Raw genomic sequence first — 25,871 nt, forward strand, 5'->3', positions numbered from 1 at the left:
CTTCTGTGCTTTTCTCTCGGCACCGCTGCAGTGCACACAACTCCTGCAGCGGGAGGGGGGGAGAAAGTTCCCGCGCTCCGCCGCAGGGAAGGCTCGCTCCGTGCGCACACGTCCTTTCGATGCCAGTCCAACAAGTGCTCCGCATTAGCTGCGTCGGGGCTCCGGGGTGTCGCACCTCACCTCACCTCGCACTGCCCCCTCCTTGAATGTCTGCCGCTGGGCATGCCCCGCTCTCCTCCGCCTTATCTTATCGCGTGTGAGCACCGACAATGGCCACAATGCCGGGGAATGGCACCTGTAAAGTGTTAATTGGGGCACAGGAAAAGCCCGTCTTGTCTCGGGGGGGCCGGCTTCAGAGACAATACAGCAAACACAGCGGGGCGGGGGAAGAAGACGACACCACACATGCGGGTACATTCAGCTCCTGCGGGAATGAGACATTTGTCGGTCTTTTCAAGTGCCGAGAGCCGAGCAATCCTTCACTTGTATCGTTTCTCCCCGGTGACTAGATCTGGCCCTGCGACTCTCGACTGGGCTCACCCCCGGGGCAGCCCAGCAGGTGTGAGCCTGGCCGGCACCCGGATGGGAGATTCCACCCCGGAAAAGCTCCGGTTGCTGCTGCTCCTGCAAGAGGTGTGACTGGGACCAGTAGGGAGCGCTCACCCTGCGGGCTGTGTGGCTCTCTTACGCCCCAGCCTCCTGATGGCGACACTCTGCTGCACAAACAGGCGCCGTCCTTCGGGGGAGGCGTCAAACCGAGGTCCCGACCCTCCTTGGCCATTAGGAAACCCCAGGGCGTCTCTCAAAAAGAGACGCCGGGGGTGTCCCTCTGGTGTTAGTGCTCCCCTTTACCCATCAGTCGGGGTCTCCTCCTAATCTCCGTCTCACCTGTAACAATCAATGACGAGGCCCCCCTGTCCGTGAGATTTAGTACTCGCGCAAGAGACCGGGGGCAGAGCGCGAACGCGGTCCCCCGCCCCCCACAAAGTGCGCGCTCCGGGTTCCCTCTCGGGGCCCTGCAACACAGCGGAAGGGCAGCGAGAAGGAGCCTCTTGCTCTGACGCCGCAAGGCCACAAGAGGGCGGAGGCGCCGCGCGCCCGGCCGACGTGTTGGACCGGTGAGCTTTACGTGCTGAAATAAACACGCGAAAGCCGCGAAATGTTTCCAGAGTGCTGTGCACTGGAGGTTTTTGTCTGGTGAAGACTTGCCTGGTCCTCCTCCAGTGCGGGACGAGCCAACACAAGGGAGCGCATTCGCCAACATCCAGGCACCTGACTCGCTACTTGAAGCTGTGTGTGGCGGGGGTTCCGTGCCCCCCGAGCGGGACTGAAGGATCGTTCGTGTGCAACTCTTTGGAAAGGAGCTGCTTTCCAAATCGCATTGCGTGCCTGGATGTTGGCGAATGCGCTCCCTTGTGTTGGCTCGTCCCACACTGGAGGAGGACAAAGAATCTGCACGGAGGAGCACCAGGCAAGTCTTCAGTGCACAGCACTCTGGAAACATTTCGGGGCTGTCGCGTGTTTATTTCAGCACGTAAAGCGCACCGGTCCAACACTTCGGCCGGGCGCGCGGCGCCTCCGCCCTCTTGCTGCCCCTGCAGCTGCTTCACTTTTCCCTTTAGTTGCCATCGATTTTTTTGTAGTGCTATACATATACGATTGAGGTATCTTAGAGTTCTCCTTCGAAGACCCAGCACTCTCTTTTCTTTTCCCAGTGTTACTCATATCGGACTTTTTAAACCTAAAAAAAAATCGTTTTTTTTTCTTTCAATTATAACTGAAGTTTAAACAACTAGTGTTAAGTCCTTATTTTTCTGTAGTCAAAAAAAGCAAAAATTAACATTCAGGTCATGAAAAACTCAAAAAAACTCCCCAACCACTAAACTTTACCTCCCACCTGAGCGCCATCTTGAACGCCCCTACCACCAGAGAATGCTCACGATTTCGGAAGCTGTCTCCGGGACGTGCTGATTCCACACATCCTGAATAAATCATGATATTGTTAGTTGCTGTAGCTAGACGTTCAAATGAGTTTCATGGCCAGATGGACTGTTTCCTCCAGCGGTATAGTATTGCAGTGAGACAGCACGATGCCTGCAAGACTATGTCACGCTAAACGCCACAGATTGTGTTTGTCCGTTCGTGTCAGTCGTCCCGCAGCCACGGGAAGTGGGACACAAACATGCTGCAATGCTTTCAAGACGTTAGGATTTGTTTGTGCAACATCCAAGAAGAGTACTTGTGGCTTGAATGTGAACTGTACTTGCCCGCCCCCTTTCCTCTGTAGTGTATGAGTTCCTCCCGGCATGCCCTTCGTCATTGTTCTGTCATCTTGTATTTAAAGTGTTGTATTTCTGCTGCTGAAAATAAGCAACGGTTTTCTCACAACGCCCTTTGTTCCCAACGGAGCCCTTGTCTGTCATGAAATTCTTCAAAACCTCAAGCTAGAAGAAGAAGAAGACGACAAATATGAAGCGTTATAGCAACGACATGCCATGAGACGATCGATAACGATTTCCATAGGATCCCCGCGGTTGCCTGGCAACCGTCAGCTTTGCGCAGTGGCAGTATCGTAGCCTGTGAGGTTTAGGTTCAGGTGGGTAACCTCCAGCAACCTTATTTACTGTATCTCTTGCAGTAAATGCCCAGCCATCTACATTGGGGAAACAGGAAGGAGACTCGGAGACCGCTTCAGAGAACACGTCAGGGCTGTGAAGATTAAAGATCTCTCCAAGCCCATTGTTTCTCATTTCACCTCTGACGGCCACGACCACTCTAATCTCTCCGTTTGTGTTCTCAAAGACGGTTTTCCGAACTCATACATCAGAAAGACCACCGACACTAAAATTATTCTGCAGCTAGGATCACACATTCTCCCTTCCCTTAACGACAGATTACTGTTCTTTTAAATTTTCTCCATTCATTGGAAGTTTCATTTCACACCTCTCTGCACCCATTCTGACTTCACACCTCTTGATTGGCCTCTCTTTCTGTCCCCTGCTCCCGCCTCTCACTCCTCCTCCCTCTCAACCTTTGTTCTCCCGCTACTTTACCTTTGCCTACTGCCCTGTCTCTCTCACACCTGAAGAAGGCTCCACGGCCGAAACGTTGTGTTCTCTTTCTTCTTTTTTTCAGCATGGAATAAACCTATTACTTGTTCCTTTGCAGCCTGTGAGGTTTAGCCGAGGCGCGATTATTGCTAGTTGAAAACTTTTCCCAATACCCCGCTTCCGCCGGTTTGCAATACAATCGGCGAAAGCAATTTTTGACAGTCTCGTCAGAGACTGAGCAAGGTGTTTAAAGACAGATTTGGTCACGGTGATATCATGGTAGAAAGAAACGAGCTTGTTACGTGTCAACAGAAACGCTCTTTAGCTCTTTCAGCTTTATGCAGAGAACAGCGTCTGTCGAGATTACTTTTGTGTCAGCGCGAAACGCCGTGTGCTGTCAGTATGATTTCATATTGCTCGTAGCGGCGCCTGGCTTTTGTCTGTCAAACGTTAGGTTGCGCTTCTTCATGCTGCATCGTCGGCATGAGTGGAGCATTTTAAACGTCTGTACTTACTGCGCCCCATAAGAAATCGTTTGTCCCCGTTCAAAAGAGATTGTGCGATGTCCTGCAGCGTTCGCAAAGCAAACCTTTGACAGTTTGAAAAGAGGAATTTATTCTGCTTCCTGTGCGTGCAGTAGTTACAAAGTTGAACGTCTTTACACGATCTGCTGCAGTTTTCAGTGGGTGGGCTTTGTCAAATGGCTTGGAAAAACGCACTGTGTTTCTGCTCGGGAAACATCATGAGCAGTGTCCTGCATGTTTTCTGTGTATAGCTGTCTTTTAACGCATACAGAATTCATTCGAAATCATTGATTTCTCCAATTAACAAGGGTCCCTTTTTGAACCTGCCAGAAGCATTCTTTCAATGTAACAGATTTACTCCGGGGAAGGGCAGCATGACATTGAGAGTAGCTCAAGCTTTCAGCACCTTTATCTGACTGCATGTATGCAGACACTGCTCAGAATCCCCTGTAAGATTCTCCTTCAATTCCGTTTTGCAGTGCTTTAGCTCTTTCAAAAGGCTTCGCTTTGCTAGTCACAATCCAAGGCTCATGACAGCATTTGAAAACATTCGCAACTGCGTTGGCCGGGAATCGAACCTGGGTTAACTGCTTTGAAGGCAGCTATGCGCAACACTGGCTCGCTCCAGAATAAATCTCACGTCGAGGGCATATTTTTTTCCATTTTACCGTGAGTCGGGCTCAGCTGCACAGAGGAGAGAGCAGAGCAAAGAGGTCACGGGGACAGGGGAGTCACACGCTGGCGGTTTGAATACGCGGAAGATCACTGAGGGATCCACAGTATATGGACCCTCCGTGCGCCATTAGTCCGCACTCCGGACTCTGAATCCTGCCATCCGAGTTAAGATCTCGGCGGAACCTGAGGCGCAGTTCCTTCTTAAAACGTAATCTGGTGAGCATTTCTAGAATCGTACTTGTATAGATGCAGCCTTTAATGTGTTGCTAGGTTAAAATTGATGACTTCTTGTATTTCAGTAGGCAACTGCCCTCTTGATTTCGGATTTAATTTCTTTATTACAGGGGCGCTTTTATGAAGACAGAGTCATGTTCAGGTACTTTGCTTGATGGAGGAAGCTCATTTCGGACTCTGTGATCTGCTCACCTGGAAAGGTCTGCTATACTACTACAAGAGAGAAGTAGAGTCTGGAAGAAGGAACAATTTTATGATGCTTTGGAAGATAATGTTTTTTTTTCTTATACTGAAAATGAAAGGTAGTTGTTTCTATATGGACTCAGTCTTTGGAATTTGTATATATATATTTCAGTGATCCCTCAGCCATTCCTTCTGTATTGTAATTCAATTTCTCTTTTAAAATTCCTTCCCCACTTCTAGGACCTGCAGTTGCTGAACTCCACAATGGCTTCTATTGGAAAGTCTGTGACTGAGACCAAGTAAGTGTTCACTTTTTTATGAAACCATTATTTATTTAGGAGCAATGAGCAATTCTTATATAAATGCAATAAAATCATTATGTTCAAGCTATGAGAGAGAAAATTAAGGATAATTTAAGAAATCAGTCTTAGCTTGTTTCTATACACAGATGGTATTATTTATTTTCAAAGGAAACCCGCGAGGATTCCCCTGGTGTGCAAGATGTGCCTGAATACTCTTGATCAGCTTCCTGCTCACTTGAAGAGGGCGTGTATGAAGCACGCCACGGCAGAAAAGATCAGGATGGCCTCTCAACAGGCGAGGGAGGACATGATGAATCACCTGAAGAACGGGGTCATCGTGGATTACCACAGAATAGAGATCGTGTCTGGTGAGGCAAACAGGATAGTGGTTGTAAGACTGCTAGAGTCCTTGGGCCTTTTTGTACATGGGAAGCCTGAAGACACATTGGCAAGGTGAGATATTTTTAATCTGTAAGGCTTCTGTAGTTTCTTTTTGAAATCATTGTTACAACATATTATGTAAAATCATGTTGAAAAGAATCTACCTGCATTCCAGCGGCCCTGAGCAAGAGGCCGCAGTCCAGGAGGAAGAGATGCCAGAGGCTGCTCTAGAAACTGAAACAGAAGCGGATAAGGAAGGGGAAGATGTGAGCTCTGAAGAACTCTATCAGCAGTAAGACTTTTTATTTTTCAGATGTATCTATTTTTTACTAAAATTCTAATTTGTCTTATAGGTATAAAATGTTTAAACCGGTGTTTTATATCCTTACAGGCCCTGAGTAGTTAAAAAGTATCAGCAGGCCGGAAGAGAGTGGCCCAAGCTGGACTCTATAGAAAGCACTCCCTGGATGCTCCTCTCCTGATTGGATTCAAACAGTACCTTACCAAGGATCTGGGAGTGGCAAATTATTCTCAGGAGGTATTTATTTTTTAAAGGCATTTAAAATTAAGCAATGGTATCTTCATTGTAAATGTTTTTATTTCTTAGCTTAAAATTCACCCATGTGAAATGATGTCAGCCATAAACATCATGACTCTATATTTCCTACCTGAATCTATTCTACTTAAATTATTACATTATACACAATTTGAGTTCATCTTAAAAAGTAAAAGGTAATGAAAGGAATGCATTTTCATAAGAAAGATAATACCGATATGCATGTGATAATCTTCCTAATATCATGTAGTGCATCATTTGGACACTTTGTGGGCTTCAAATACAAAGAAAATCATGTTCTATGGTACAAGATAAATACAAAACTTAAGCTTTTATTTTAATTAGATTTCTTTATAAAGCATAAGCAATCATTTATTACATCGCTTCTTGAATTAAATCTTTTGACAAGAGGAAAGACTTCTGTTACATTTAAACCCATGTTTAGCTGTGTTTTTTAGATTTAACTGAACCAATTTCTGTGTGTGATAATGTCCTTGAATTCTGACAACATCACACTAAATTACATGATATAAAACAGCTAATGTTTCTAGAGATAAAGTTTCTGAGATGCTTCTAATTACTTTTTATTACCAGGGACAGTTTAATTCACCTTGTACAGTACTGTAAGACCAAGATGCTTTTTTTAAAAGTTATTTAACATTTTATAGAACTTTGTCTACTATGGCAACATGATGTGCTCGGTGAAACTTGGAAAAATACTGCTTGGCCACTTATCTTAAGATAAAGATAGGATAAAGGTTTATCTTTTGCACCTACCTGACCCCCAGGGAAGGCCAATGCTTTCTAAGTTGATGGTTCCCTACAGTAGACTGTACTTTAATTTCAAAGGTAATGTATATTGACCCAAATCAGTTTTGGAATCCAATCTACTGACGAGATGGAGCACATCCTTTTTTCAGGATTTTAGCATCATACGTTTGGTATATTTAGTCCCTAATGCTGAAAGAAATGATCATAGAACATTTGGACACTTTGTGGGCTTGAAATACAAAGCAAATCATGTTCTATGGTACAAGATAAATACAAAACTTAAGCTTTTATTTTAATTAGATTTGTTTATAAAGCATAAGCAATCATTTATTACATTAATATATGTGAAAATAACATTTTAGCATCATATGTTTAGTATATTTAGTCCCTAATGCTGAAAGAAATGATCATAGAACATGACATCTAACCTTACCTGCGGTGTTTTTAATCCCTATTGCTCAATGCACGGTGAAAGCATTCCATACATGTGTCTGACAATGAGGAATGGGCCCCTGAGACAGTCATTTGCCTGTTTCACAAATGATCGTATTTTACTAGAGATTCTGTTTGGGATTCAGATGTGCATTCGGACAGCAATCCCTTTCAAGAAATGATACGTTCTGGATGAGGTCAAAGGTGCTGGAACACTGTATCTAGGATGTGTTTGCAGAGACTGTGTGTCTCCTGCTTCAACGCAGTGATAAACAGATGTGCTCCTTTAATTTATTGGTACATGCCCAGGGCAGTAAGCAGTCTGAGGATTTATTTCCAGATGGCATAGAGCAGTGAAGCAGTGCAAAACACTGGATCATTATATTATTAGAATCTATTCTACTTAAATTATTACATTATACTCAATTTGAGTTCATTTTAAAAAGTAAAAGGTAATGAAAGGAATGCATTTTCATAAGAAAGATAATACCGATATGCATGTGATAATCTTCCTTATATCATGTAGTGCGTCATTTGGACACTTTGTGGGCTTGAAATACAAAGAAAATCATGTTCTATGGTACAAGATAAATACAAAACTTAAGCTTTTATTTTAATTAGATTTGTTTATAAAGCATAAGCAATCATTTATTACATTAATATATGTGAAAATAACATTTTAGCATCATATGTTTAGTATATTTAGTCCCTAATGCCGAAAGAAATGATCATTTGTTTAACATGCACGGGTCTGTCTCAAACGATGCAGTACTCCTGAAGGGTCTCAAACCCTACATTTTGGATGCCTAGCTGTATCCCTCACATGTGGCACCTCAGAATGACTTCTAACCTTACCTGTGGTGTATTCAGTCCCTATTGCTCAATGCACGGTGTACATACTGCACACATGTGTCTTGAGAATGAGGAACGGGCCCCTGAGACAGTCATTTGCCTGTTTCACAAACAGGGACCTGGACCTGGACCTGGCCCGTACAGGGCTCAAACCCGCGACCTTGGCGTTATTAGCACCACGCTCTAGCCAACTGAGCTAACCGGCCTCACGACAGTGCTCCTCTCTGTGCTGCAAAAAATCAAACTCAGGGAATTTCTTTTGTCCTCCTTTGAATAGAAAGCCGTGTAATTCAGTGTACGGGCTTTCTCGTGCAGTTTCATGGTTCTTGTAACCCAAATCCTACACTGGCCTGAAGTGCCCCCCCATTTCACAGCATTTTTCAGCTGATTTAAAATGTACCTAAAGGAGAAGCATTATTGAAGACCATCAATTACCAAGAGCTTTTGTCAAAGGTTTTGGTGGTCATTTTGAATGACCACAGAGCGCTGTGACCTCGGTTTTACATCTCATCCAAAAGACAGCGCCCTTTTACAACACAGCATCTCCGTCACTATACTGGGGCATTGGGACCCGCACAGACCTCAGGGTGAGCGCCCCCCCGCCGGCACCATTAACACCGCTTCCAGCTGGAAGCTTTGTTTTTCCCTGTAGCTCATCCTCATCCAGGTACTGACCTGGCTCACACCTGCTTAGCTTCAGTGGGTTTTCAGTTGCGAGTTGCAAGGGGATGCAAGTGATAGAGCCGCTCGCTGCAAAAGCCACTACATTGGCCGGGAATCGAACCCGAGCCTCCCGCGTGGCAGGCGAGAATTCTACCACTGAACCACCAATGCTCAGTGCCTGGGCCTTCAAAAAAGACGCTTTTTTGGTGCTCTGTGCAAAACGCGTCGACATCTGCTTCCAGCTGCAAAATGCCATTTGCGGACGCTGAAGAACTTATTTCCAAGGCAGCGGGTACAAGCGATTGGCCGTTTTAAAACCACCAGGAACAGCAAAGAGGCGCGCTTCTTTGCTTGTGCCGAAACACACCGACTGAAGGCGGACAACGTAGTCGGCAAGATTGGAACCTGTGCGGGGAGACCCCAATGGCTTTCTAGTCCATCGCCTTAACCACTCAGCCACGACTACAGCACGCCCCACCGCCGCTGCGTTCTTGCTACAATCTTACCTGGATCGCGAGGCGCCGGCGGAAGCCTATTTCAAAGTCGTTCTCCGTTTCAAAAAAACATTTCCAAAATACAAGCCTTGCAGACAGACACGCCTCAGAGGACTTAAGGGTGGCTTCATGTCGGAATGATAAAGTCTCCCCGTCCGGACATGAAAATGCCACTTTGTTACACACAAAAAAAGAATCAACAACAGAGAAATGCCCACAAGCATTTGAAAAGCCGCACCACGTCGCACTTGAAATAGCTCTTACATTAGTGGTAGACACAGGAATCGCCTTTTTATTTACGCTCTTACCAACGCGATGGAAAGCAAAACAAAGCAAAGCAGAGCAAAACAAAACGAACAAACGAAAACCCTCACGTCCTGCACTTGCATATAACGCCGTTACGTGCCCAAGCGGTATTGTACGTCATCCTAGCACTGCACCCCGGGTCGTACGGTATATGGGAACGAGCACACGCCACGAATCGTCTCGAATCACTCCCTACAGCTGTAAGGCGCCTTGAAGCGTGCACCCCCAACATTCTTCTTTGCGCATCTGTGAAAGGTAAACTCTTGAGCAAACTCTGAACCAGCTCTATGGAAACTAATCCGATTAGACGTTACTTTGACTCATCTTCTTACGCTCAGTGCCGGATTGCTCAAACTCCAGCTAGGGTTAGGGTTAGCATTCCCACGCTACTTAGACACTTTGTTTACGCTCAGTGCTGGATTTTGGGAACTTCAGGACGAGTGGGAATTTTCTCCTATCTGTCCATTCTGTTTTGTTTTGGAGACTCTTGGCTGCCTATGTTGTTCAGTGCAGCGTGAAGGAAACATTTTCCAAAATTGTGTCAGCTCAAAAGTTGTAAGAAAACCTCTCCAGGTGCTTTAACTCTCTTCATTTTTGTCATTTAATGTGACACTCGATGTATAACTGGAGCCTCACATATGCAAATGGTGAGGCTCCAGTTCGACACACAGTTCCACACCACTTTACAGTATATGACAAAAGCATGGCAGACTGTGCCGGACCAGCTGGTAACTTCCGCTTATTTTGACCATATTAAACATTGGAAATCTTCCCACTTGCATTTGTGACACTTGATTTTGGCTCCACCTAAGACACTCTTAAATCTTCAAACACTTTTCTCTTCTCCCGCAACACACTTGTCTGTCGGCACTATGTGGCAGCGTTGCATGACAACCCATCTCACCACGGAAAGGAACCTAACAGCTTTGGTAAGAGAGTAGAATTACCTGAAGAACTGCATTCCATGGAAGCAGGACCAAGCGATGTAGCATTTTTATAGTACAAGGAAAGGAGAAGCGGCACTTCGCCTTTGCCACACAGGCACAAGGTGACATGCGGCAGACGCCGTAGTCGGCAGGATTCGAACCTGAGCGGGGAGTCCCCAATGGATTTCAAATCCATCGCCTTAACTACTCGGCCACGACTACAGCGAGCTCGCCTCCGCCGCATTCCTCCTATAATCTAACACGGAGTGCGAGGTGGCTGCGGAAACTTTATTAAAGTCGCTCTCCGTTAAAAAAAAAAACCTTTCACAAGATACATGCCGGCAGACAGACACGCCTCAGAGGGTTTAAGGCTGGCTTCACGTTCAAATGATAAAGTCTCCCCGTCCGGATGTCAAAATGCAACTTTGGCAGACAGAAAAAACATCAACAAACCACAAATGTGGACAAGGATTTTACAAGCTGCACCACACTGCACTTTCAAAAGCATTTACATTCGTGTTAGACGCAGGAATTGTCTTTGTTTTGCGCGCTTACGAACGCCATAGAAAACGAATCAAAACAAAAGCCCTCAGCTCCTGTACTTGATTATAATGCCGTTACGTGTCGAAGCAGGAATTTACGTCATCTTACCACTGCAACATGGGGAATAGAGGGAAATGAACACACGCTACGAATCGTCTCAATCACTCCCTAGAGTCGTAAGGCGCATTGAAGGGTGCACCCCCATCATTAATCGTTGCGCCTCTGTGAAAGGAAAGCTGTTGAGCAGTCTTTGAAACAGCTCGGATGAAACACTTGATTGCTTCCATGTGCATCTGGAGCCCACTTCTTATTTTCACTTCACGCCGCCCAAAGCATTTCTAAAACAGGAGATTCGCGTTTGGGAATGCGCCCTGCCCTACAAATAAAACAGGTCTACGGGTCTGAAACCTGCTCCACGGAAAACAGTTCTGTTGCGCTTTTGATCAAAGGGAGATTCTCTGTTCTTACTTTTTGATTACATAACACCCAAAGGGGCTTCTTTGGAGCTGGATTCCAACCAGCATCCTAAAGTTTCTTGGCGGAATCCTTTACAGTCCTCTGTTCGGTCGACAAGGAACAGAAGGGGGCAGCTTTCCTCACACATACAGTGCAATGTACTGTAGTGTTCCCCTTCATTGAATTCGCAGTTCTGCATCAGACCTCTAACTCGTTTCCTTAGCTTGGATTTAAGCCACGAAGCAGGCTTCTACTGTATAAACGTCTAGAGGAATCACAAACTATTTGAGAGGCCATCATCCCAGGGGGAACTGACAAAGTCTATCCCTAAACACCTAGCGCAGTCTCTCGAGAGACTGTCAAAAATCGCTTTCTCCGTTTGTGCTGCAAGTAAGTGAAAACGCGGTCTCAACCCAGAGCCACTTGGCAGCAGCGGCACGTAAATACTGTTACTACCACTGCTCGATACCAATGTTAGCCTACTATACCATGTTCAGCCACCGCTAGAAAATGTAAGGCTCTAGTACTGGAGCAAACAAAAGGAGAGCCAACGTCAAACGTAGAGAGCAACGAGGATGGGATTCAAACCCATGCGTGCAGAGCACAATGGATTAGCAGTCCATCGCCTTAACCACTCAGCCACCTCGTCGATGAAACTGGGCTGTCCAGACATGGGTTGGCGCGCTCCAGATGATCTTTTTCTTTTTTTTCCCTCGTACTCAAGGGTACTTTTCCTGTTCCACATGCGATTTCAACATTTTCCTTGGGAGATGTCAAGCCAGCAAGCCACTGCTGTGGTTCAGTGGCCATTGTGGAGTTCAGTGGCCCTGTTGTACACAGAAAGCACATTGAGCTCCTTGGACATGAAAAGTTCCAGATAAAAGCCATTTGTCATCCTTTCTCTTGGTGTCGATGTTGCTATTGTATGTAAAGGTGGCAACTTGCTCAGCGAGCAGGCGGAGCACACACCGAATGCAGATGTGTCTGAGTGGTGTGTCCAAGTGGTTGCAAAAGGACAACACTACCGGGGCACCGTTGCTTAGTTGGTTAAAGCGCTTGTCTCTTAAACAGGAGATCCTGAGTCCGAATCCCAGTGGTGCCTTCTTTGTTCTGTCTTCTCGAACAGAACTGGTCCTTACAGACAACTGCCTATGGCTAGACTTAATTAAATGCAAGTATTCATTTCCTGTCTTTAACGCGACTTGTTTTTCTTAAAATGGATGGAACTTGCAAAACATGAAATACAAACATTGCTAATCAGCGCTAGCGGCTGGCAAAAAAAAAGAAGTCAGCAATGTTTTTTTTCTTTAACCTTAACCCTGCTAATGGAGAAGAGTTAAACGACCGAGTCTATGCAGCTTAAACGGTCCACATGTCGGGTTCTTAGCTGAAAGGGTGGTAAATCACGCTCACCCCAGTCCTTAATCTTTTAAAAGGATACAAAATTGAACCTAGTCGCCACATCACATACATCCTGTTCAACGATAAAAAGGTGACATCTATCCTCGATCCAGAGTAAATCCCACGTTGAGGGCGTATTTTTTTCCACTTTACCATGAGTCGGGCTCAGCTGCACAGAGGCGAGAGCAGAGCAATGAGGTCACGGGGACAGGGGAGTCACACGCTGGCGGTTTAAACACGCGGAAGAAAACTGAGGGATCCACAGTATGTGGACCCTCCGTGCGCCATCAGTCCGCACTCCGGACTCTGAATCCTGCCATCCAAGTTAAGATCTCGGCGGAACCTGAGGCGCAGTTCCTTCTTAAAACGCAATCTGGTGAGCATTTCTAGAATCGTACTTGTATAGATGCAGCCTTTAATGTGTTGCTAGGTTAAAATTGATGACTTCTTGAACTTCAGTAGGCAACTGCCCTCTTGATTTCGGATTTAATTTCTTTATTACAGGGGCGCTTTTATGAAGACAGAGTCATGTTCAGGTACTTTGCTTGATGGAGGAAGCATATTTCGGACTCTGTGATCTGCTCACCTGGAAAGGTCTGCTGTACTACTACAAGAGAGAAGTAGAGTCTGGAAGAATGGACAATTTTATGATGCTTTGGAAGATAATGTTTTTTTTTTCTTTGAAATCGAAATGAATCAGAATATCAGTGCAAAAGACAAACTCTTGGTTTGGTTTAAAGAGATATGGTTTTAAAACAGACAAAATGTAGAAAACAGGTGTTTCTCACTTTTGGAAAAGAATGGACCGGGGGTAATATTTTACTAGGTGCAGTGCTGATCTCACTGGGTTACAGTCCTGCAGTGTCACACCGGGGCCAGTGGCGCAATGGATAACGCGTCTGACTACGGATCAGGAGATTGCAGGTTTCGACTCCTGCCTGGCTCGGGTCATTTTTAAATGCATCGGGCTACTCCCTAAGTAGTCTGTGCTACTTACTGCATTGTAATCGTACCCAGTAAGAGATTTCCTTCATGTAAATGAACTGCACCTGACAGCTTTAGAAAAACACCTGGGCTCAGTACGGTGCTGAGAGCTCAGCGTTGCTGTTCTAATTAGCACGCACTGCATCGGCTATGAGCCCGAACTTTTCAATTATTCCGATCAGTAAGTCAACACGTAGTCCACATGAACGGTAGAAATATTCTCTTGTCTGTCTCTTGTTTGTATAGAACTGAATGTCCCTGACAATGTACTGTTAGTTTTAATTGAAGAACGGCATTTGTGTTCAAATATACCAGACAAGTTTATGTAACTGCTCATGCGACACTCAGTTGTAATTAGTCAAGAAATAAAGTCGAACAACAGCTGCGGGTTTGATTCTGAACGTATCAGATTGCAGCGCCTTTTACTTCCATTGACAAATGATAGAGATTCGAAGAGAGATCCTTCAGACCAGCAAGCAAACCCACGGCTATTTCGGTTTTCTATCTAGGCAACGTTGGTGTCTGCAATAGCATACATGAAAGCGTGATGCAATTTCTGTGTCTACATTTGTTGCACATCATGCACAGTAAGAGTGTTTCTAACACCAAATAAAAAGTCAACAATTAGCGATCACGCCTTCTCCTCAGTTAACCCACTGAAACCCTTGCTGTTAACAGTTCTTTACTGCGTGCTTTACCAGCACCTACATATCGTGTCGGTTCTTTCAGCTTTATTCATTAGGTTTTCAAAGGCATAAGTAGAGCACCAGAGGTGCGAACGCAAAGGCGACGTGGCGGCAGACGCCGGAGTCGGCAGGATTCGAACCTGCGCGGGGAAGCCCCAACGCATTTCGAGCCCATCGCCTTAACCACTCAAGCACGACAAATGCGAGCTCGCCGCCGCCGCCGCATTCCTCCTATAATCAAACACGGACTGCGATTTGGCTGCGGAAACCTTTTTAAAGTTGCTCTCCGTTAAAAAAAATACCTTTCACAAGATTCGTGCCGGCAGACAGACACGCCTCAGAGGGTTTAAGGCTGGCTTCACGTTCAAATGATAAAGTCCCCCAGTCCGGATGTCAAAATGCAACTTTGGCAGACAGAAAAAACATCAACAAACCAAAAATGTGGACAAGGATTTTACAAGCTGCACCACACTGCACTTTCAAAAGCATTTACATTCGTGTTAGACGCAGGAATTGCCTTTGATTTGCGCGCTTACGAACGCCATGGAAAACGAAACAAAACTAAAGCCCTCAGCTCCTGCACTTGATTATAATGCCGTTACGTGTCGAAGCAGGAATTTACGTCATCCTACCACTGCAACACGGGAAATAGGGGGAAATGAGCACAAGCTACGAATTGTCTCTAATCAGTCCCTACAGTTGTAAGACGCCTGGAAGCGTGCACCCCCATCATTAATCTTTGCGCATCTGTGCAAGGTAAACTCTGGAGCAGTCTCTGAAACGGCTCAAAGGAAACACGTGATTGATTCCATGTGCATCTGGGGTTCATTTCTTATTTACATTTAATTCAAGGGAAAGGCTTGGGTCAGTTTCAGACGGCCTCCAACAGCGAGATTCAAGCGCCCCACCTTCAGCCCAATCTGCGCCGCCAGAACGACAACGGCTCCTCTGGTCTTTGGGGTGCGGTTGTGACCCCGTAACCTAAAGTGTTGGTGGCAGACAAATGGAGACTAACAGGTGACATCCTAGGACATGACTACGTTGTGACACTCGGTGGGGATGGTGACCATTGTTTGGAAAAGAGTGCGAGGCCCCTTTAGAAAAACATTTTGTTAACAGGCATTCTGCCTCAGCCTAAACACCTATAGCTTGCAAAGCGCATGCTATTAGACAGGCACCTCTGCAAGACCTTAAGAGTCTCTTAAACTAGTGATAGTAAGGTGTTCCCAATGGGCGATATTTGGCTTTCAAATCATCTCTCTGTGGAAGCGCCGAGATGCAGCTGTTTAAGGCTTAGAAGCAGCTGACTGTTTCACTACCTAGCTGATTACTGTCAGTCAGGGAGCTCAGAGGTGAAAAGCCTGTCTGAGAGACAATTCGCCGTCGATCAGTTCAATATGTTCCGTACCAGCTCGGCGCAACTGAGATCATCTTGGTAGCCGTGTAGCTCAGATGAGTGAGAGCGTGTGTGTGTGTACCACCGTGATTGGATGCCGGTCCTTCTCAGGTCACAGTAAACCTTCTGCTGCCTAACTTCCCTAATTTTGGGGATCCCTTTGAAAAAGCAAAGGAAAAAAAACTGGCTCTTCATCAGCATGATCGACCTCACCCAGTGTGCCCCAGTGGCCTAATGGCTAAGACACTGGCCTCCTAAGCCAGGGATTGTGGGTTTGAGTCCCATCTGGGGTGCTCCTGTCCCATTTTGAGCGTACAAATGTCCTTTTGATTTGCAAAGCTACAACCCCACCTTACTCAGTGAGCGTCTCTTCTTTTCTCTCACATACAGTTGGGAGAAAAACTTTTGTAAACAGCCCTTCGGAATGATGTGGATTTTTGCATGAATGGCTCCTAACATGTGATCTTATCTTTATCTAAGTCATAATAATTAATAAAGAGAGTCTGATTTAACAAACAACACACGCCCAACATTTGACATTGCTGTTTCTTTATTGACCAAATGGTTTAAACAATCAAGGTCATTGATGGAAAAAGTACGTGAACCCTTATATTAAGGAGCTAGTGGAACCTCCTTTATGACAAAAACCTCAATCCCCACTTTCTGTAGCGGCTGGTCAGACCTGAGCAGCGGTTAGGAGGTATTTTGGCCTATTCCTCTATGCAAAACTGTTTCAGTTCATGTATATTTTTGGGATGTCTTGCGCTGAACGGCCTGCTTCAGATCACGCCACAGCACTTCAATGGGATTGGGGTCAGGACTCTTACTTGGCCATCCCAAAATACGGAATTTCTTCTGTTTCAGCCACTCTGTTGTTGATGTACTCCTTTGTTTTTGTCATGCTGCATGACCCAGCGTCTTTCGAGTTTTAGATCACAGGCAGACACCCAGACATTCTGCTGTAGATTTTCCTGATACATCTTGGAATTCATCGGTCCCTCGATGATTGCAAGCCGTACAGCCTCCGCCATGCTTCCCAGGTGGGATGAGGTTTTGGAGTTGGTATGCGGTGTTTTGTTATCTCCAAACATAACGCTGTGCACATTTACCAACAAGTTCAACTTTTGTCACGTCTGTCCACAGAACATTGTTCCAGGAGTTGTGGAACATCCATGTGGTCTTTAGCAAACTTGAGAGGGGCAGTGGTGGTTTTTTTGGGGGGGAGAGCAGTGGTTTCCTCCGTGGTGACCTCGCATGATCACCACTCCTGTTCAGATTTCTTCTTATGGTGGACTCATGGACACAGACGTAAGACAAAGTCAACCACCTGTTCGCTAGATCCCATCCCCACTCAGCTAGTCAAAGATTCCCTCGAAGGACTGGCAGGACCTATAATTAGTATGATGAATGCATCGCTTGCGTCAGGCGTTGTACCTGATCAATTTAAGGTAGCGGTTGTTAGACCGCTCCTTAAGAAGTCAAATTTGGATCCACAAGTTCTTAACAACTACAGGCCTGTCTCAAAGGTCCCATTTCAATCTAAAAGTCTTGGGAGAATAGTTGTTGCCCAACGTCAATCGTATCTGGATTCAAATAATATACTTGAGAAATTTCAGTCTGGTTTCTGAAACTGCATTAACAAGAGTCGTAAATGATATTCTCTTAGCTACTGATGCGGGGAATGAAACAGTGCTTGTGCTTCTAGATCTTAGAGCTGCCTTTGACACAGTTGACCTCTCTGTTTTGTTACACAGGCTTGAGTTTGAGGTTGGCTTATCTGGAACCGTCCTTCAGTGGTTTACTTCACATTTTACTCATCGTTTTCATTATGTTCAAATATCTAATAATTGTACTGCTTCATCAATGTCACCAGTTCGATTTGGGGTACCAGAAGATCAGTGCTGGGACCAATATTGCTCTCTCTCTCTACATGCTGCTGCTAGGTAGGATAATATGAAAAAATAATATGAACTTTCATTCATATGCTGATGACACTCAAATAAACATTTTGTTTCCACCAAATGACAACTCTTCTATTATCAGTTTAGTTAAATGCATTAAGGAAGGAAATACTTGGATGTGTGAAAACTTTTTGTTACTCAACTCTGAGAAAAATGAGGATCTGTTGATCGGAGGCAACAATACTGATAGGACTACTATAACTTCAGCACTTAACTCAGAGGATTTAAACATTTGCCTCAAAGAGACAGCACGTAACCTAGGCGGCATATTAGACACAAGGCTCTTAACAACTTGCATTGTTAAGTGCCTTGGGACAACCTTGTTGTGAAAGGCGCTATATAGAAATACATTGATTTGAATTGAATTGACAATGTAAAATGTTGTGTGTGTTGTTTGTTAAACAAGACTGTCTTTATTTATCAAAAAATAAAAGGAATTTGCTAGGAATGCAAACGTTAGGTTGCGCTTCTTCATGCTGCATCGTCGGCATGAGTGGAGCTTTTTAAACGTCTGTACTTACTGTGCCCCATAAGAAATCGTTTGTCCCCGTTCAAAAGAGATTGTGCGATGTCCTGCAGTGTTCGCAAAGCAAACCTTTGACAGTTTGAAAAGAGGAATTTATTCTGCTTCCTGTGCGTGCAGTAGTTACAAAGTTGAACGTCTTTACACGATTTGCTGCAGTTTTCAGTGGGCGGGCTTTGTCAGATGGCTTGGAAAAACGCACTGTGTTTCGGCTCGGGAAACATCATGAGCAGTGTCCTGCATGTTTTCTGTGTATAGCTGTCTTTTAACGCATACAGAATTCATTCGAAATCATTGATTTCTCCAATTAACAAGGGTCCCTTAAAAGATGAGTCAAAGTAACGTCTAATCGGATTAGTTTCCTTAGAGCTGGTTCAGAGTTTGCTCAAGAGTTTACCTTTCACAGATGCGCAAAGAAGAATGTTGGGGGAGCATGCTTCAAGGTGCCTTACAGCTATAGGGAGTGATTCGAGACGATTCGTGGCGTGTGCTCGTTCCCATATACCGTACGCCCCAGGGTGCAGTGCTAGGATGACGTACAATACCGCTTGGGCACGTAACGGTGTTATATGCAAGTGCGGGACGTGAGGGTTTTCGTTTGTTCATTTTGTTTTGCTCTGCTTTGCTTTGTTTCGTGGTCAAGAGGCGTAAGGTAAGTCGTAATCCAGGGAGAACACTGGTGGCAAACAGTCCGAGGTGAGAGGCAAGGTCCAAAGTCGAAAAGGCAGAAGGGGAGTCCAATATCCAGAATAAACGAGGTAATGGAAAAAACGCCAGGTAGAGCTCTCAAGGAGTAGACTCAATACCAGCGGGAAGCAGGTAAAGATGGTAAAAATAGCACTGCGTACCGCACGGTGGAGTGTGTGCAGGTGGGTTAACTCGTGCGGCGGCGTTTGTTAATAATCACCCGCTGCTGGTGCTGTTTAGATTGCTTAAGAGTTGGTCTTAACTGCCTGGCGGTCATGACAAGCTCCTCTTTAAGCTGTGGTTTAGTTTTGCATTCATGTGTTTCTAGAGCAGTTATTTATGGGGGTGGGTGGGTCTTTCACAGAGGCTCAGGACAAATACCCTGCATGAAAGTCTACTGTGTGCGTTCAAACAGTCACAGGTCAAGAGCCAGGCAGGAGGACAATGGACAGAAGAAGCAACGAACTAAAAATAAAAGAACGAATATGAAAAAGCCACCATCTTTTTCTTTTTGACATTTTCCGACTTTCATGCAAGCCAGGACAAAGTTGCTCGTAGCTACTTGTGGATTCAAATACTCTATCGAGTGCTTTGATGAGTTTTTGCATCCTGTTTCTGTTTTTTTTTTCAATCTAGTGATGGAAAGTAAGAGGGAAATGATGGAGCAATCAATAACCGCTCCGGAAAAATGGCAGAAAGAAATGGCCCGTCACTAAGGACATTTGTGAAGCAGAGGAGTGACATCACCACAAAGGCGACTTATTCTGCTGATCGTTTTGGTGAATAATGATTGAGGCGTGTTAAGAGAAAGGTAGCTGCGTCAGCATGCTTAGGCTGCAAAGGATAAAGCAAAGGTTTACTCCATGCTGAAAAGAGAAGAAAAGAAGCACAACGTTTCGACTGTGGAGCCTTCTGCGCCATCTTCTTTAGCGATGGTGATGATGTTTACATTGGAAAAACTGAGACACGCATACTGGAGGGGCTTGAACCACCAACTTTTCAGCACCACAGAGTCTGACAGTCTTTTGTGCGCCCTACATTTGCAGGTTTATGGTCAAAGAAAACAATCACTTGCGCTTCTTGCAGCCGGCAATCTTTTTCCACTGACAACCAAGAAATGGATTTCATCTTTCACAAGCTGTATGGATTTCTTCAAAAACAAGTTATTCCAGAAAGGAAATGAATTCTTGCATTAAACTGAACCAAGCTGTACATGTTTGTCTGAAATGAGACATTCGGCACAACAAGACACGGAGAGAGTCACCGCTGGTATTCAGACCCAGGATCGCCTGCTTACTAGGCGGGCACTTTAAGCCACTAGGGAACAGCACCAGCGGAGCACCGCGCTTTTACAGACACTTAGACACATCTGCATTCGGTGTGCACTTAACCTGCTCTCTGAGCCCGTTGCCTCCGTCCCATTTAATAGCAGAACTGACGCCAAGAGAAATGATGAGAAATGGCATTTATCTGGCACTTCTCATGTCCAAGGAGCTCAATGCCCTTGACACCTCCCCAAGGCGACAGAGCTGTGCATTCTTTGGCGACACCATTTTTTCTTTTGTTTAATTTCTATACTTATTGATAGAATAAAAACGATATGTCATGTACTGTAAGGGAAATGTCTCTTTTCATGGGGAAAGCTAGCACCAGCAAATGTTGTGTTTAGAAGAAGTGATTTAACATGACACGTGACCTAATTTACCGGAGCAAAAGCTCACCCAGCAAGCCCTGCTTTACTTCTACAGGAGAGAAGTACTGTAGAGTCTGCAAGATGTTCAGCTGGGTAGCTACGTCAGCATGCCTCGGCTGCAAAGGAACAAGTAATAGGTTTATTGCATGCTGAAAAGAGAAGAACGGAAACACAGCGTTTCGACTGTGAGGTCTTCTCACACCTGAAGAAGCCTCACACCTGTAAAAGGCTCCATGGTTTTCTTTCTTCTCTTTTCAACATGGAATACACCTATTGTCTGCAAGATGTGACAATTTCATGGTGTTTTGGAAGAAAACCTTTTTTCTTTGAATTCAAAATCAATCGGAATTTCAGCACGACACATCAACACTTTTTCTGTTCTCTGTGGTAGAGTGCAAGCGCATGTTCCATGGGCCAGTGTCGTAATGGATAACGCGTTTGACTTCGAATCAGGTTGGAGTCCTGCCTGGCTCGTGAGGCTTTTAAACCTCTCAGGTTCCTCGGTAACAGGTTGCCGTCATGTATATGAACTATAGAAAAGCATTTGCCACAACCCGTAAATTAGCACGCAAGTGCGGGCTAGTTAACACAGAACTGTATGGAGATCATCTCCAGCTCCGAGCTCAATTGCAATGAAAAAACATGCAGAACAGAACTGGAGAGCAGCTGAATTTGTGCTCAGTAGGGTGGGAGGACTCAGCATTGCTATTGTTCTAATTATTATGAACTGCAGGGGATCTGAATCAGAACATGTCAGTTAGTTTGATCATTGCGTCAATATGTAGGCCACGTTAATATAGAATTATTACTTTGTCTGTCTCTTCTTTGTATATAGCTGAATGTCCCTGACAATTTCATGTTGCCTGCGATGTGTCCCCTCTCCCCACAGCAGTGGCAGATGACCAGCCGTCGTCGCTCCCCCAGCATCGTCGCGCTGGGTGTCTCCTCCTCCCCATCTGATTCCCCGTGCGCCCCTCCGTTGGTGCCCACCGGTCTCCTCGAATACGGCATCAGTCTGCTCAGCCAGAGCCAGGGCCTGCTCCAAGGGGACCAGTGCGGCCAGCATCACGTGGCACTGCACCTCAGTCGGCGCCGGGGCCAGGAACGCCTGGAGCGCTATTTCCCGGTGGGCCTCCTCCGGGAGAGTAGGGTAACCCTGGCGGGCTAAGTAGGCCACGTCTGCGGCTGTTACCTTCACTGTTACCTGGATACCTCTTTATCTAGAACTCACTCTTCCCCCTGCCTGTCTGGCTTCTTTTAATCCTTCTGTGCCCGGATTGCAGCGGGTAAGATATTTTTCCAAGAAAAAAAGAGAAATTAAAAAAAGAGAAATTTCACCAGAGCCCCTGCTCATGTCTAATTTTTAGTTTAGAAGGATTCAAGCAGGATTTTGGATGAAAGGCAGCGACCTTAATCAAGCCCAAATCATAATTGAACCCATTCAGAGCCTACATTACATTTTAGTGTTTCATTCTGAGCAGAATGCCCTCACACCTGAAGAAGGCTTGCGTTTTCTTCTCTTTTAAGCATGTGTACAATGATGTAATACAATTTAAAATAATTAAAAGTTTAAAAAGTATCAACTAAACTCCATTAATATCGAGTGTCTTTTATACAGCTTTTATACAGCTTTTAAGTATAGATTACACTTTTCTAAAATGTATTTAAAAAATAAAAACGATTACTAATCTAATCTTTCCACGTTTGATCCCAAAATCCCAAGAAAAATTAATCTAAACTAGGAGAAAGCTATGCTGAAAGTTTATTAATATACTTAGAAGACAAAGATAACAATTTATGTTGCATTTGTCTGATTGTGAATCAAAAAAATACATTTAATTAACTGCTCTCAGTGACAGCTGACAATCCTCCATACACTCAAGTGAAAAATTAGTAATGCCAATGTAAACGTCGTATTTACAATTTGTTGATAATAGAAATGTTAAGTTCTCTAAAGCTTTTTGAGGCAGCAAAAGATTTGAACACCCTATATTGTAATGAGCTGCTGAGCTGAGAAATGGGTTATGTTCCTGCTGTCAGAGGGGGTGGAAAGTGCCCGCGGTTATTTAATTAGTATTACAATTCACACTGATTCCCTTGCAAAGGTATGGACATAAGAATATTCGTGCGTGGTCAAAAAATGGCATTAAGCACTTAAAATTAATATGGTTAATAAGAGTAAACTGGAACATGCTGTAACAAGATCGGCTAAACTGGGATCTATCGCTTACGCCTGAAATTGGAGCTGCTGTCGCAGTGAATAACGACTAATAAGTCTGTCTTTCTGTGGGGGGAAGGGAATCTGATCTGATCTGCAAACCTCCGACAGAGCTGTTCAACTGGTTTTTGTCGGGCACATCAAGTGTCAGGTGTAAGCGATAAATATATTTAGCTGAAAAGCTGTACAACGCAAGACATTTCAGTACTCTAGGTTTCGTGAAAAAGCACATTGTGCTGCTGTAATACAGTTTAAAATAATTAAAAGTCTAAACAGTATCAGCTTATGTATGGGTTGTAATTTAAAAAAAGTCAAAAACCGCACTCAAAATGCAATTTAGCGCTTTCTGGCAAGAGGAGACACCCAAATTAATAATGTAACATGCTACTGTCTGTGCATGGATATAGTTATAATGCTATTTCCTTAGACACGTGATTCCATGTTTTATTTTGAATCCCCGGCGGAACCGGGCATCCATAAGAATCAAGTACTGTAACAGGTTTATTCTATGCTGAAAAAAAAGAAGAAAGAAAACACATTCCATAAGAATCAGCGCCTTTATATAGCGCCTTTAAAGGTGGCTTCTCAAAACGCTTTACAGGATAAAAACAACAATAACAACAACAACAATATTGTGTTTCATTGCTCTTTGACAGATTGTCTTTAAATCAACTGTTGATTTAAAGTTTGACAGTAAATGTTTATATTGTAACGCATACAGCCTCCATTTCTTATTAAAAATGTAGCCTAAGAGGGGGGGTCTGCTCTCACAATCCTCCATATACTCAAGCGAAAAATTAATAATGCCAATGTAAACATCGTATTTACAATTTGTTGATAATAAAAATGTTAAGTTTTTTAAAGCTTTGTGATAGTTTACCCAGTTTACCCATTGTTATTAAAAATGACTTGGATTCGAACATGTTGTGATATTTAGAAATATAAAAGTCAATTAATTGTCAATTTCCATATTTATGTCTTTATTTAGCGGTTTCATTAGTGACAAAGGCTAAACTTTCTTGGAAAAATGTCTTTGCTGTCTTGCTGATACGTTAAGCTTTCTAAACTCAGCCACAAAGTCATGTGACTGATTTTTCGCCCTGTTTCGTTGGTTAAACGCAATGATCACAAGCACCACCATGGTAACTGGGACATGAAGTTTTTAATTCAGAACTGTACGTACTGTAGCGGCGAGGCTTATTAATAAGACAGAATTAAGTGTTGCTGTGCTTTCCCAAATGAGGCCCCATCTCCCTCTTCATCTCTGTGGTGCAGTCACAGAGAAGCTATTCATGCAGACTGATTTAAAGATGTTTTCTTTTGATAAGGGACAGCTCCCAAATGGGGATGCACTTAGCTAAGCCTGGCTATCATGATCAATGGTCATCCATTGGCGCCTAAAGGTCTGCAAGATTCCAAGAGAGAGCCTCATCCAAGTGGTCTACAACCCCAAGGTCAGCATCACCAGAGCACCGTCGCAAGCTGAACAGCAAAGCCTGGCATAGAGCCAGAGAGCGCGGATTAGACAGCAACAAGCCTGCAACTGCTTCTTTGTGCCCGCAGGAGATCTGAATCCCCAGAGATTGGATGAGTATTCAACTTCACTGCATGACAGCTCGAGAATTCAATTGTTATCCCAACCAGTTGATATCAATTTAATTCCTAAGAGTTATGTACTTGTTTTGAGTATCTAGTGTAGAAGTTATAACCAAGTTCATTTACGAAACGGTCTAAATGAATGATATACTGAACGTATGTCCTCTTGATATATGTAACTCTTTGTAACTGACTGAATATATACCTTTTGTATTCTGATAACCCTCTCGATAAGATCTGTTAGGTTTACATGCATATTCTATGTATTAATAAATGTATCCTCATGTATTAGTACCTGTGTGTGTGCGTTGTTTGAGTTATATCGCAAGGTTGGATTCTAAAGCCATTAAAAGAATCATTTTGTGATTTACTGCTACAATGAATAATTGTCCCAGTAAATCCCAAATCCTACAGAACTAGTGCCTTCAGAGAGCACACTACAGATGTTACCTATTTATCGTTGAACAGGATGTATGTGATGTGGCGACTAGGTTCAATTTTGTATCCTCTTTAAAAGATTAAGGATTGGGGTGAGTGTGATTTACCACCCTTTCAGCTAAGAACCCGACGTGCAGACCGTTTAAGCTGCATAGACTCGGTCGTTTAACTCTTCTCCATTAGCAGGGTTAAGGTTAAAGAAAAAAACATTGCTGACTTCTTTTATTTTTTGCCAGCCGCGAGCGCTGATTAGTAAGGTTTGTATTTCATGTTTTGCAAGTTGCATCCATTTTAAGAAAAACAAGTCGCGTTCAAGACAGGAAATGAATGCTTGCATTTAATTAAGTCTAGCCGTAGGCGGTTGTCCATAATGACCAGTTCTGTTTGAGAAGACAGAACAAAAACGGCACCGCTGGGATTCAGAGCCAGGGTCTCCTGTTTACTAGGCAGGCGCTTTAAGCAACTAAGCCACGGCGCCCCAGGAGCGCTGTCCTTTTGCAGCCACTTGGACACACCACTCAGACACATCTGCATTCGGTGTGTGCTCCGCCTGCTCGCTGAGCAAGTTGCCACCTTTACATACAATAGCAACATCAACACCAAGAGAAAGGGTGACAAATGGCTTTTATCTGGAACTTTTCATGTCCAAGGAGCTCAATGTGCTTTCTGTGTACAACAGGGCCACTGATCTCCACACTGGCCATTGAACCACAGCAGTGGCTTGCTGGCTTGACATCTCCCAAGGAAAATGTTGAAATCGCATGTGGAACAGGAAAATGACCCTCGAGTACGAGGGAAAAAAAAGAAAAAGATCATCTGGAGCGCGCCAACCCATGTCCGGACAGCCCACTTTTGTCGACGAGGTGGCCGAGTGGTTAAGGCGATGGACTGCTAATCCATTGTGCTCTGCACGCATGGGTTCAAATCCCATCCTCGTCGC

At 44.4% G+C, this 25,871-nt stretch overlaps 6 non-coding genes across 6 annotated transcripts; 3 read left to right on the top strand and 3 right to left on the bottom strand.

Annotated features, from left to right (window-relative positions):
• The first annotated feature begins 3,144 nt into the window (after positions 1-3,144).
• Positions 3,145-3,284, top strand: LOC148634166 (U4 spliceosomal RNA). Its single transcript, XR_015933727.1, has one exon. It is a non-coding gene; the product is annotated as a U4 spliceosomal RNA (small nuclear RNA).
• A 5,439-nt stretch (positions 3,285-8,723) lies between these two features.
• trnag-gcc (transfer RNA glycine (anticodon GCC)) lies at positions 8,724-8,794 on the bottom strand. The gene has a single exon. It is a non-coding gene; the product is annotated as a tRNA-Gly (tRNA).
• A 1,695-nt stretch (positions 8,795-10,489) lies between these two features.
• Positions 10,490-10,571, bottom strand: trnas-uga (transfer RNA serine (anticodon UGA)). The gene has a single exon. It is a non-coding gene; the product is annotated as a tRNA-Ser (tRNA).
• A 1,344-nt stretch (positions 10,572-11,915) lies between these two features.
• On the bottom strand, positions 11,916-11,997 carry trnas-gcu (transfer RNA serine (anticodon GCU)). Its single transcript has one exon. It is a non-coding gene; the product is annotated as a tRNA-Ser (tRNA).
• A 1,624-nt stretch (positions 11,998-13,621) lies between these two features.
• trnar-acg (transfer RNA arginine (anticodon ACG)) lies at positions 13,622-13,695 on the top strand. The gene has a single exon. It is a non-coding gene; the product is annotated as a tRNA-Arg (tRNA).
• A 12,093-nt stretch (positions 13,696-25,788) lies between these two features.
• Positions 25,789-25,870, top strand: trnas-gcu (transfer RNA serine (anticodon GCU)). The gene has a single exon. It is a non-coding gene; the product is annotated as a tRNA-Ser (tRNA).
• The last annotated feature ends 1 nt before the right edge of the window (position 25,871 follows it).

The sequence above is a fragment of the Lepisosteus platostomus genome, unplaced genomic scaffold (assembly GCF_059453375.1).
Source record: "Lepisosteus platostomus isolate fLepPlt1 unplaced genomic scaffold, fLepPlt1.hap1 Scaffold_40_H1, whole genome shotgun sequence".
NCBI classification, from domain to species: domain Eukaryota; kingdom Metazoa; phylum Chordata; class Actinopteri; order Semionotiformes; family Lepisosteidae; genus Lepisosteus; species Lepisosteus platostomus.